Source organism: Pyrus communis, chromosome 9 (assembly GCF_963583255.1).
Source record: "Pyrus communis chromosome 9, drPyrComm1.1, whole genome shotgun sequence".
Lineage (NCBI taxonomy): Eukaryota > Viridiplantae > Streptophyta > Magnoliopsida > Rosales > Rosaceae > Pyrus > Pyrus communis.
This window is the reverse complement of record NC_084811.1, coordinates 17530179-17542712: the sequence shown is the minus strand read 5'-3', so window position 1 is coordinate 17542712 and position 12534 is coordinate 17530179.

Below are 12534 nucleotides of genomic sequence, written 5' to 3'. Positions count from 1 at the left end.
CTTTTTCCTGGGTCATCCAGCGCTTGGCCAAGTATTGAGGCCTGGACTGCTCTAGCTCCGATGCCTCCCGCTTCTATGCCTCCCGCTTCTATGCCTTCCGCTTTTGCGCCTCGTAGTGGGGCTTCACGCAAACAACCTTTGTGAAGCTCCACCTTTCTCCATGTTTAGTATCTTTCTATCTCTTCTTTTTTTTTTTTTTCTTTTTTTTTATTAACATAAATAAAATCAAACGGCATGGAATTGGTCCTTAAATGGAAGGTGATACTTGAAGTGAACCGGCAATGGTTTGAATTCTAGTGTAGGTGCCTGATTCATAAAAAACAGCAAGTTAGTATAAAATGTAAAGGAATTTGAAAAAAACTTACTTGTTTTGTCCGACAAGAACTCAATGACAAACACCACTCCTTTGAAAGTTTCAGGAATATTGGACTTGGCCAGATTGCAAGTGATGGTTATGACTTGTCCAATGTCATCAAATTTAACTTCTTTGGATTTTGTGGTTTCAAGAACGTCCTCTTTGATGAATTCATGACATTCCCTACTTGTCACCTTTGAAAGGGCTTCCAAGATGTCTTTTTCACCTTCTTCTTCCTTGGAAGTCATGAATCTGCAAGGAATAGGGATACTTGTTGGAACGGGGTTAAAAATAATGAAATTTGGAACAACCATACCTGTATTAGATGGCATAGGAGCAATAGGTGCCTCCGGTAAAGGTGTTTCCACCCTTTCCGTGGGTTGGGTGTATTCCTCTTCCTTGTGATTTGATTTTGATGGTTGAGGGTCCGTTCCAACCTCCTTGTCACTTCTCAACATGATAGCATTGGTGTTTTCAAATTCTCCCTTCTGATTTGCAATGGTTGAACTAGGGAGTTCGCCTTGGTCTCGAAACTGTCCTACGAACTCCGCGATCTGCCCAATTTGCTTATCCAAGTGGTCCAACCTTTGTGGTGGCTGCATAGGCGTTGAATAGAACTCCTCATATGGCTGCCAATATCCTTCTTGTTGAGCCTCATTGTCTTGATTTTGTGAGCCCTGCACCAAACAAATTAATTCATTAAGCTTTTGATTATAATCTATTGACGAACTTGAGTTTGGTTGGGCATATTGAATATGAGGTTGTGGTGGCTGCCAATATCCTCCTTGTTGAGCATTTTGAGGTTCCCACCACATACAGTTTGAATGATCACTCCAATCCGAATTGTAAGTATTGGAAAACACGTTATTCCTTGATTGAAGATTAGATATATCAACTCTTTGCATTTGGGACCTTTCCATGAGCTGTGACAAAAGAGAAGCGTTATCAAGTGCCATGTTGTTCTTAACAAACAAAACACAAATAAAAACTAAATCTAAAAGACAATACAGAAACAAACAATCCAAGGGATTAGCAAATTTTCTAATCCCCGGCAACGGCGCCAAAATTTGATGCGTGATTTATACGCACACAAATTAAACCCTCTTTTTGTCAATTGTAGTATAAGTATAAGTAGGGATCGTTCTGGACCGGGGATTAGGAGGGATTGTTAATCACTTGGATTTGACTCAAAAACATAAAAACAAAGTTAAAAACGTTCACAAAGACTCAAAGGACTCAAAACAAGTTCAAAAGACTCAAAACTGCCTAAAAACACTAACTAGGCAGTTTCTGACCTTAACCCCAATGTTGGACGAATTTAGGATTATGGCTTGATTCAAACGTAAAATAACAATATAAAACACTATACTAGACTCAAAGAATGCAAAACTAAACTTTAAAACACTAAAACAAACCAAAAGACTCAAACATCACCCAAAACACTCAAAACAGCCTTAAAATCACTTTCTGGGCAGTTTTGAGCACTTTGGTGAATTTGGACGAATTTTGGGAAATAAATTGAATCAAAACACTTTAAAACATAAACTAAACAAAGTCTAAACACTAAAGAACAAGAAAGTAAAGGGGGGGGTTAGGTTTTGACGAATTTAAACTAAAAGAACAGATTGTAAGTAAAAGCAAAATGTAAATGTGAATGTGTGATAGAATTGAATGGAATGAAGGCTAGCTAAGGGGTTCATCTCCATACATGTTATACTTGCATAATAAAATGATTTCCAATTGCATTTCAATAAACTATGATACTCAACACCCCAAGTTAACCGTGATGCACTAATTAACCTTCAAATCTTCCTAACGTTATTGAATTGGATGATGCATGCGACAATTCAAAACATTCCCCACAAGTCCTCAACATGAATGCATAGAAGAGGTACAAGCAAGAATCATTACGCTCTATGAAAATTATAAGTGTTGACGAGGCATTCGTTACTATGATTGCATGAAACTTATGCCAAGAATTTGTTTAACGCGATTGTTTATAAGCAACCTCCACTACTTGTGAATATAAGTTCGTAACTATTAGGTGAAACTCACTTATATTCTAGCGTCATATTCATGCATGAAAATTAAGCGCGCATTCTCAATAAGCATACATAAATAAGTTATCAATCAAACGGTTAAACAAATTGAATCCACAACTTATGAAACGCAATTAGAAGTAATCAAATCAAAATGCAAGCATAAACATATATTTCGAATTCCCCCCTAGCCAAGGGGGGTTTAGTTGAATTTAAACATTGGAATCAAAGAAACACCTAAACATTCCAACAACTCAAACTTGAATTGTATGAACGTTTAGGCACTCTTCTCTTCCATTCCTCATACGTACAAAACAAAGAGTATTGAAATTAAACATTGAAATCAAAGAAACACCTAAACATTCCAACAACTCAAACTTGAATTGTATGAACGTTTAGGCACTCTTCTCTTCCTCTTCGTTGTAGCACAAGGTCTAAGGATAGTTTGATGGTGTGAATGGTTTGGGGAGTGGTTGAAGTGGCTGCAATGGAGGAGAAAAGTGTTTTGGTGGCTGCAATGAGGGTGTGGAGAGGTTTTGACGAATTTCTGGAATATGGAAGAGTGTATGAATGGGTGAATTTCTGGCACAAAGGCCTTATTTCTGTGGTGAATGGATTGTGTTGATGACTAGGTTAGTGGGTGGAAATCTGAAAATGGCATAAGGGAATGGGAGCTCACGGTTTTGAGTTGTTTGTTTGTGTGAAGTGTGTGTGAATGCATGTGAAGATGCTAATAAATAATGCATGTAGGGTTAGGAAATAAAATCATAACTTAAAGGGAGATGATTAAAGGGTGTTGAAAGGTTTGAAATGCATGTGTTGAATTGGTGGTTGAATGATGAAAGAATAAGTGAATGATTATGATAAGTGTATGATATGTTAAGTGATAAATGAATGATATGTTAAGTGATAAATGAATGATATGTGGTGAGTGATAAGTGAATGGAAGTGATAAGTGATAAGTGATAAGTGAATGGAAGTGATAAGTGAATGGTTTGATAAGTGAATGATATGATAAGTGAATGCTTATAATAAGTGAATGATATGATAAATGAATGCTTTAAGTGTTTAAAATAGGGAACAAAGCCCTTCCTTGCATGGCAAGGAAGGGAGACACAAGGAAACACACGACAATGTCCTAAGGTTGCAAGGAATGTTGTTTTTGTGTTCTAAAATGCGTAGGAGTCTTCAATGATGCTTAAACATGAGGTCTTTTAGGATTTAACTTTCCTACTTCAAGTCTTTAATTTCGTCCATCCTCTTGGCTCCAAGCATATGATATCCATTCCAATCTCTAATTTGCTCCAAAAGGCTCCAAAAGGCATCCTTTTGCATACCTTGCCCTTAGAACCTGAAAACACACAAAAGAAGCATAAAGGACTAAAATAACTAGAGAAACATAACGTAAATGCACGAGAACAAGCCATTTAAGTCGCATGAATATGCTCCTATCAGTAACCTCCACGTTCTGCAAAGTTTTCCCTTTGCAAAGCAAAATTGCATCAGTTTGGATTTATTTCCGACTGAGTGCTTGTTTTTCAAGGAACGGTTGATACCACTGTTCTAAAAATCCCCGCCTAGCTCCACCTAGGCGCTAGGTGGTTGGTCACCGTCCCGATTAATGCATAGGCGTTTGAAAATTAAGAAATGACTCATAGACCTACTGAGGCGCCCGCCTAGGCACCTGCCAGACCCGCCTAAGCATCAACTCACTTAAGCAGAAAATAAATAACTTTCATTTTGCATTTTATTTTATTTTTTCAATAAATTGTAAGAGACTTGTCAAATACTTAAATGAGCACACATTATATGCTTATTCCTCATGTTTTCATTATGTTCTAATACTTCATAATATATGTGTCATTATATTTTGTAGTTTACGATGAAATTATATATATTTTAAGTATAAAGATACACTTATTTACATGAAATATAATGGATTTAGTTAAATCCGTCTAGACCCCGCCTAGCAGCCTAGATGCTAGGCCCCAGCTCGCCACCCGACTAGCGCCTAGCGTCTTTTAGAACCTTGGTTGATACCCTTAACCCTACTTCACATTCATCTACCGCACAATAATACCAAAAAAGGGCTGAAGAGTTACAAACACATGAAGAGAGATGAGGACTTAAATTTCTAAATCCAATTTTGGATTTTATCTTTATATTTTCTCTCTTTCCTTGCTGCTTGATTGTTGGCTTTGATGTTGCCATAATCCATCAATATGATACTGTCTCTGTTTCCTTTTGTTTTTTATTGTTGTTCAATGCAAATTTTGGTTCGAACGTAACGTAAGCAGGGGCACTCATTGATAAGTATTGATTAGGATGTAATTCTTTGCCGCTTTTGGCTAATTTTGTGTTTAAAACCATTTAGCTAATTATAATTTCTACATTTAGCTCTTTTCAAAAACTATGGTATACCGTTTGTTACGCTTTTACGTGTAATTTCAATTTACGAAAGAAAAATGAATATTATATGATAACCCCTTTATAAACTTTCATGACGTTGGATGTCAGAATATAACATGATATCTCTTTTCTCTCAGTTTTAAGAACTAATTTAGCTGCATAATTAGTTTGAATTGTATTAATCTAATTTAAATTAATGTGCTTTTTGGTCTTTTAGTTTTAAGAACTAATTTTGCATTTCTATCTTTCCTCTCTCTAAATTCTATTTTTCGTTTTCTGAAAAGGGTTTGACGGATATCGTCTCTTTGTGTAGGTGGTACTCAGAGAAGTTTGTGAAGGGCCAATGGAACAAGGAGGATTGCATTCAGATTGGCAGAAATACAAGGCCTGCCTCAGCGTTTCCAATCTTGCCCTCCTAAATTTTCATCCAAATCACAACTTAAACGATTATTTTGTCTTCTGATTATTTTTTGCAGAGGTTGTATTAATTTTCCTTCAACTGGAAATGTTGGGTTTCTTCAGGTATAATGTTATCAAATTCTTTTTTTCTTTCTTCTGATTTTGGGGTTTTACAGGAAGTGATGTATACTGAATTTTTGGGTTTTACAGTTATAATGTTATTAAATTTTATATATATATATATATATATATATTTTTTTTTTTTTTTTTTTTTTTTTTTAATTTTCTGATTCAGGTGTAATGTTATCAAATTCTAGACCAGGTGCATGCCAGGCATCAGTTCGGTAAAGGTAAAGATTGCCTAATCCTATTTCTACATAATAATATGAGAAAACAAGGATTTGAATATGTTAATTAGCTAAGAATTGGTTTATATTAGATAATATATATGATTTCGGATTTGTGTTGGTATAGCTATGGACAATTATTATTAGTGTATAAGCTGTGAGCTAAGTAAAGTTAAAGTAAATAAGCCTTGTTTCTAATTGTGTATTCACTTAGTCTTAGATTATGACAAGTGTAAGGCTGAGATTGTATTGTTGGTTGTGTGTATCCAACTAAGGCCATCAGTTAATGTAAAGGAGTGTTAGTGCTCTCTTTTGTTTAGTACAGAAATTATTCCTCTGCAACATTTTGCAAGAGAGAACAAGAAAGAAAGTTTTCGTTTCAGCTTCTTCCCTCTCTGTTTTCATTTTTCTGGTCAGTTCTTTCTCTTCGGATAAAACCTATCAAATCAAGTTACACTAACATGGCCTCAGAGCCTAGTTTTGATCATTTGAGATCTGGGCGTAAACTGTGAAGCATTCAAGCTACACTTGAGCTTGTTCCGGTTCAAGCGAGGTTATCGAAACTCCATAGATTCCGATTTCGATTTGTGTTCGTCTTGTCTAAGCTAAGAGATGGCTGGGTCTGGAAGTTCTGAGGTGAGAACTCCGATCTTCTCCGGTGAGAACTACGAGTTCTGGAGGATTAAGATGATGACGATTTTCAAATCTCATGGGTTATGGAGATTGGTTGAAAAAGGGATTACGATCTCAGAAACAAAGAAGAAGAAGAAGGCTGAAGGAAGCTCAGAGGAAGAAGAAGACGATGAGAAAATGGTCGCAGCATATATGCAAGATGCAAAAGCTCTGGGTATTATTCAGAACGCAGTCTCAGATCAGATATTCCCTAGAATAGCCAATGCAGATTCTGCGAAGATGGCATGGGATCTGTTATATGGTGAGTACCATGGTGGTGATCAGGTAAGATTTGTGAAACTACAAAATCTGAGACGTGAATTTGAGTATGCTAGGATGCATGATGATGAAACTCTGTCTGGGTATCTTACTAGGCTAAATGACTTGATCAATCAGATGAAAACATTTGGTGAGATTCTGTCTAATGAAAGGCTTGTACAGAAAGTTCTCATTAGTCTCAGTAAACCATATGATCCCATATGTCTAGTTATTGAAAATACCAAGTGCTTAGAAACTGTAGAACTGCAGGAGGTTGTAGCAATTTTGAAGAGTCAAGAACAACGATTTGATTTGTATAGTGTTGATGTCACTGAAAAGGCTTTTGCCTCATTCTCTGTAAGTTCAAAAGGACAAACCAGTGGAAATGCTCAATCTGGTACATTCAAATCCTATAAGCACTTGAATTCGAAGGGAAAGAAATGGGAATCTAAGCCTAAGTTTCAACAGAGGTCATTCACTAATCCTACATAGAACTCAAACTCTTCTGGGTATGTGAAGCAAGATGCAGTTAAACCACAGTGTAGAGTGTGTTCCAAATTCCATTTTGGTGAATGTAGATATAAGGGGAAACCTAAGTGTTATAATTGTGATAAATTTGGTCATTGGGCTAGAGAATGCACTGTAGGGAAGACTGTGCAAAAGGCAAACTCTGCAAATCAGGTGGAAGTGACAGGAAATTTGTTCTATGCTAATAGTGCGATCTCAGAGTCAAATGTCAATGGAAACTGGTATATTGATAGTGGTTGTAGTAACCACATGACAGGGGATGCTAATCTGCTTGTTGACATAAAAACAAATGTTGCTGGAAAAGTGCAAATGCCTACTGGTGTGTTAGTGAATGTTGCTGGAATGGGTTCATTGGAAATAGACACTAATAGAGGCAAGAAGTATATCAGGGAGGTTATGCATCTGCCAGGATTAAAGGAAAACTTACTGAGCGTTGGGCAAATGGATGAGCATGGATACTATCTCCTGTTTGGAGGAGGCTTGTGTAGTGTATTTGATGGACCTTCTCTTGATAATCTTGTGATCAAAGTTAAGAAGAAGGAAAACAGATGTTATCCCCTTTCTCTGTGGAAAAACAACCAACTTGTTCTGAAAGCTAGCACCGATTCAAATTCTACCTGGATTTGGCACAAGAGATTTGGACATCTAAATCTCAGGAGCCTTAAACAACTCAGAGAAAATGAAATGGTACATGGTCTTCCACATCTTGAAAACATTGATGGTGTATGTGAAGGATGCCAGTTTGGGAAACAACATCGTGATTGGTTTCCAAAAGAGAAAGCTTGGAGAGCAAGTAGTCCTCTAGAGCTTATACACACTGATTTGTGTGGTCCTATGCAAAATGAATCAATTGCTGGGAATAAGTACTTTATGCTTCTCATTGATGACTATACAAGAATGTCATGGGTTTACTTCCTAAGACAAAAATCTGAGGCTCTAACTTGTTTCAAGAAGTTTAGAGCCATGGTAGAATTACAAAGTGGTTTCAAAGTAAAGTGCCTAAGAAGTGACAGAGGAGGTGAGTTTGTATCAAATGAATTCAACCAATTCTTAGAGGCTGAAGGAATACAAAGACAACTGTCTATGGCCTATACTCCACAGCAAAATGGAGTAGTGGAGAGGAAGAATAGAACAGTTGTAGAGATGGCCAAGGCAATGCTTCATGATAAAAGCATGCCATATTTTCTGTGGGCTGAGGCAGTGCATACAGCAGTGTACATTCTAAACAGATCACCTACAAAAGCACTGGATAATCTGACACCATTTGAGGCATACAGTGGCACAAAACCAGGAATTGGTCACCTAAAAGTATTTGGATCAATCTGCTATGTGCATATACCATCTGAAATGAGATAGAAACTAGATGCTAAGAGTGTCAAATGTGTGTTTGTTGGATATGCTACATGTGAGAAGGGATACAGAGTGTTTGATCCATGCACTAAGAAGTTAATTCTTTCAAGAGATGTAGTTTTTGATGAAACTATGACCTGGAATTGGAAGGAACATTCAGAGAACTCTGTTGCTGTGACCCACATTCAGAATTCACATGGGTTGGGTGAGATTCAAGACTGTGCCTCCAGTTCCTCTACATTCTCTCATACTGAAGAACAAGAAGGCAGCATTCAAGAATCTGTTGAGATTCCTCAGTCTTATGATCATACTCCAGTGAAATGGAGAAGCATAAATGATATTATGGCACAGTGCAATTTGTGTATTGTGGAACCTGAAAAATTCGAAGAAGCTGCTCAAGATCAAGCTTGGATAAAAGCTATGGTAGAAGAACTGACCATGATTGAGAAGAATAGAACTTGGGAATTGGTGGATAGACCAAGTGATAAACATGGTATTGGGGTGAAATGGGTATTCAAAACCAAGTTGAACTTGGATGGATCAGTACAAAAGAACAAGGCACGGCTAGTTGCAAAGGGGTATGTGCAGAAACCAGGAATTGATTACAATGAGACCTTTGCTCCGGTTGCTAGACTAGATACAATCCGAACGTTGATAGCTCTTGCTGCTCAGAGAAACTGGAAATTATATCAACTTGATGTTAAATCTGCATTTCTGAATGGACAACTGCAGGAAGAAGTCTATGTTGAACAACCCGAAGGATTTGTGATTAATGGCAAAGAAGATAAAGTCTACAGATTGTATAAGGCTCTGTATGGATTGAAGCAGGCACCTAGAGCCTGGTATGGAGAGATTGATAGTTATTTCACTCAGTGTGGATTCATAAAGAGCTTGAGTGAAGCAACTCTTTATACTAAGACAAGGGGAGATAAGGATATTCTAATTGTCTCTATCTATGTTGATGACATAGTATACACTGGAAATAACCAGGAGATGCTGAATGAGTTCAAAGAAGACATGAAAGATAAATATGAGATGACAGATCTCGGGGTGCTTCATCATTTCTTGGGGATGGGGGTTATACAAACAGATACTAGCATTTTTATCCATCAAAGGAAGTATGCTTCTTCCTTATTGGATAAATTTGGTCTAAAGGAGTGTAAACCTGTCTCCATACCTCTCATTACTTCTGAGAAATTAAGTAAAGATGATGGAAGTGGTGCAGCAAATAAGGAGCAGTATAGGAAGATTGTAGGAAGTCTGTTGTACCTCACTGCCACAAGGCCGGATATAATGTATGCAACTAGTTTATTAGCTAGATATATGCATTGTCCTACCAATAAACACTATGGAACAACTAAGAGAGTGCTCAGATATGTTAGGGGCACATTGGACTATGGTTTGAAGTATGAGAAAGGCAAGAAGACAGTCTTAATTGGTTTTTGCGATAGTGACTGGGGAGGATCTCTTGAAGACAGCAAAAGCACCTCAGGCTATGCATTTTCTTTTGGGAGTGGAGTGTTCTCATGGGCCTCTGTGAAACAACACTGTGTTGCTCTTTCTACTGCAGAAGCCGAGTATATCAGTGCTTCTGAAGCCACAGCTCAGGCCATATGGCTCAGATTTGTTCTGGAAGATTTTGGAGAGTTACAAGTTGATGCAACCCCTCTGCAGTGTGATAACACATCTGCAATCTCAATATCCAAGAACCCTGTGTTTCACCAGAAGACAAAACACATTGACAGGAGATATCACTTCATCAAGGATGCCTTGCAGCAAGGGATAATTGACTTGGTTTACTGTCCTACCAAAGAACAAGTGGCAGACATTTTTACCAAGGCATTACCAAAGGACAGATTCAACTATCTCAGAGACAAGCTTGGAGTTGTATCAGCTCAAAGCTTAAAGGGGAGTATTAGTGTATAAGCTGTGAGCTAAGTAAAGTTAAAGTAAATAAGCCTTGTTTCTAATTGTGTATTCACTTAGTCTTAGATTATGACAAGTGTAAGGCTGAGATTGTATTGTTGGTTGTGTGTATCCAACTAAGGCCATCAGTTAATGTAAAGGAGTGTTAGTGCTCTCTTTTGTTTAGTACAGAAATTATTCCTCTGCAACATTTTGCAAGAGAGAACAAGAAAGAAAGTTTTCGTTTCAGCTTCTTCCCTCTCTGTTTTCATTTTTCTGGTCAGTTCTTTCTCTTCGGATAAAACCTATCAAATCAAGTTACACTAACAATTATATCTGTGATAGTGTTGCAGGATTGGCCATTTGTTTTAAAATTTTCATATTTTACTTCTCATTCTTATGTATCCTTGTATTGGTAACAAATATTCGAGTTTAGAGCTTTATACGAAATTATTTGGTGGCTGTTTGAAATTTTAGAATTTTCAATTGGTTTTGTGAATTCCTAACTTTTAATCTCATTTGGGTCTGACCCTTTAGCTGTTTTTTTTTATGAAATTGCTAATTGATTGCATATTGTTAATTTGATACATTTTGTTTGTTTTAGCTCCAATTTCTTGCTTTACTAAAATCATTTGGTTCTAAGTTTTTCGTTCTTTCGTTGTTCTGTTTGCATAAAAACATGTTATACAAGTTTGGGGACTAATTTGAAATCATTTGGTGGATGTTTGTAATCAGAGTTTTCTACTCGATTAGTTTTGTTTGTCTTAAATGGGGAAGACTCTTTTTGCTCTAAAGTTTGCTAACTGATAGAGATTGCAACTTGCAAGTATAACTTGGTATTGTGTAAGGTGAGTTGATCATGGGGTTTAAGTTTTAACAATTCAACTTCTTAAAATTGGGTAAATGCTGGCATTTGATAGTACTTTGAAGATGGATTTTCAACTCTCTATTGTGCACTTTTTTATTCAGTCTTGGCAGGGCATCATACGTGACAAACAAAATAATGGGTCTTAGTAAATGTTGATTTTGTAAAATTCTTCGTTTAAATTTCTAGGTTTTGATGAATGCTCATTTAGAGCTGGTGACCACCAATCGACTCACCATCAACTTTGGATCAAGATTTGACCATGCCTTCAAAGTGTAAGTCATCTTTTTTATTTATTTTGTTGATCTTGTCGTCTGAATTTCGTAGAAAACTTGCATATCGGTTAATTTTCTGACTTGGGTTAATTTTTTATTTGTATTTCTGGAAAATTGCAGCAAGCTTGCATTAAGATTTGGCTCTTCGATCTGAATGACCATAGGATTGAAGGCTGAATTATTGTAAGTCTGTTCTTCTGTCACAGGGTTTACCCATGTTTTTCTCTCCAATCATTTCTTGACACTATAATAGTAATCTCAATTATTGTGGGATTAAAAGATTAAGATCTGCTTAGATTCTATGTATATACATTTTATAAAGTGAATTAAGTTCTGAAGTTTATGTATTCACGACTAATACATTCAATCCCTTTCATATGGCATGCATATCCATGTATAGCAAGCAAAGCATCATTTCATTGGTTCTTAGGTACTGTATCGTCATTTTAGTTACTGTGTAAAAATTATTCATGTCTGTTTCGACTAATACATTGAATCCCCGCAACGAAGCGCATACATATTTTCTATTATAGTCTATAATGGTTATTTAACTCCTCATTTTGCTCTCTCACATTAAAAACTGGTCAGCTTTATTCCCCACATTATGTTTGAATGAAATTGGATGATTGTGAGCATAAGATGTAAAATAAGAATGCAAAATTCACCCGCTAAATATGTTCAATACGGATACCCACACGTTTGGACTGGTTTGGATATGAAGATGAATATAAAAAACCGAAACCACCCTTAAGTCTGCTCAGTTTTATATTTTTGAACATATTATATGTATGTATGTGTGTTGGGGACCTTAGGTAGGGTTATGCTCCCGCATCGTTGAATATGAGCTTAAATTCTTGTCGTTGAAAATTATAGTAGTTTGGAAAGTCACAATTGCATTTTCATCACATTCTCTACGTGGACAAGAAGACAAAGAAGGGTTTGTATCAAGGAAAGAGTGGGCCTCGAGAGTTGTTTCAAATTCCAATTGTCATGAGCTCAAAATGAGTACAGGCTGCAGTGCAGAATTCTACTTTTCTTGGACTAAAGTCAAATCTCTGGCATCAAAGATTGGGTCACCCTACATATGAAATCATGTCTGTTATATTGTTTACAAATAGATGATAAACATAAT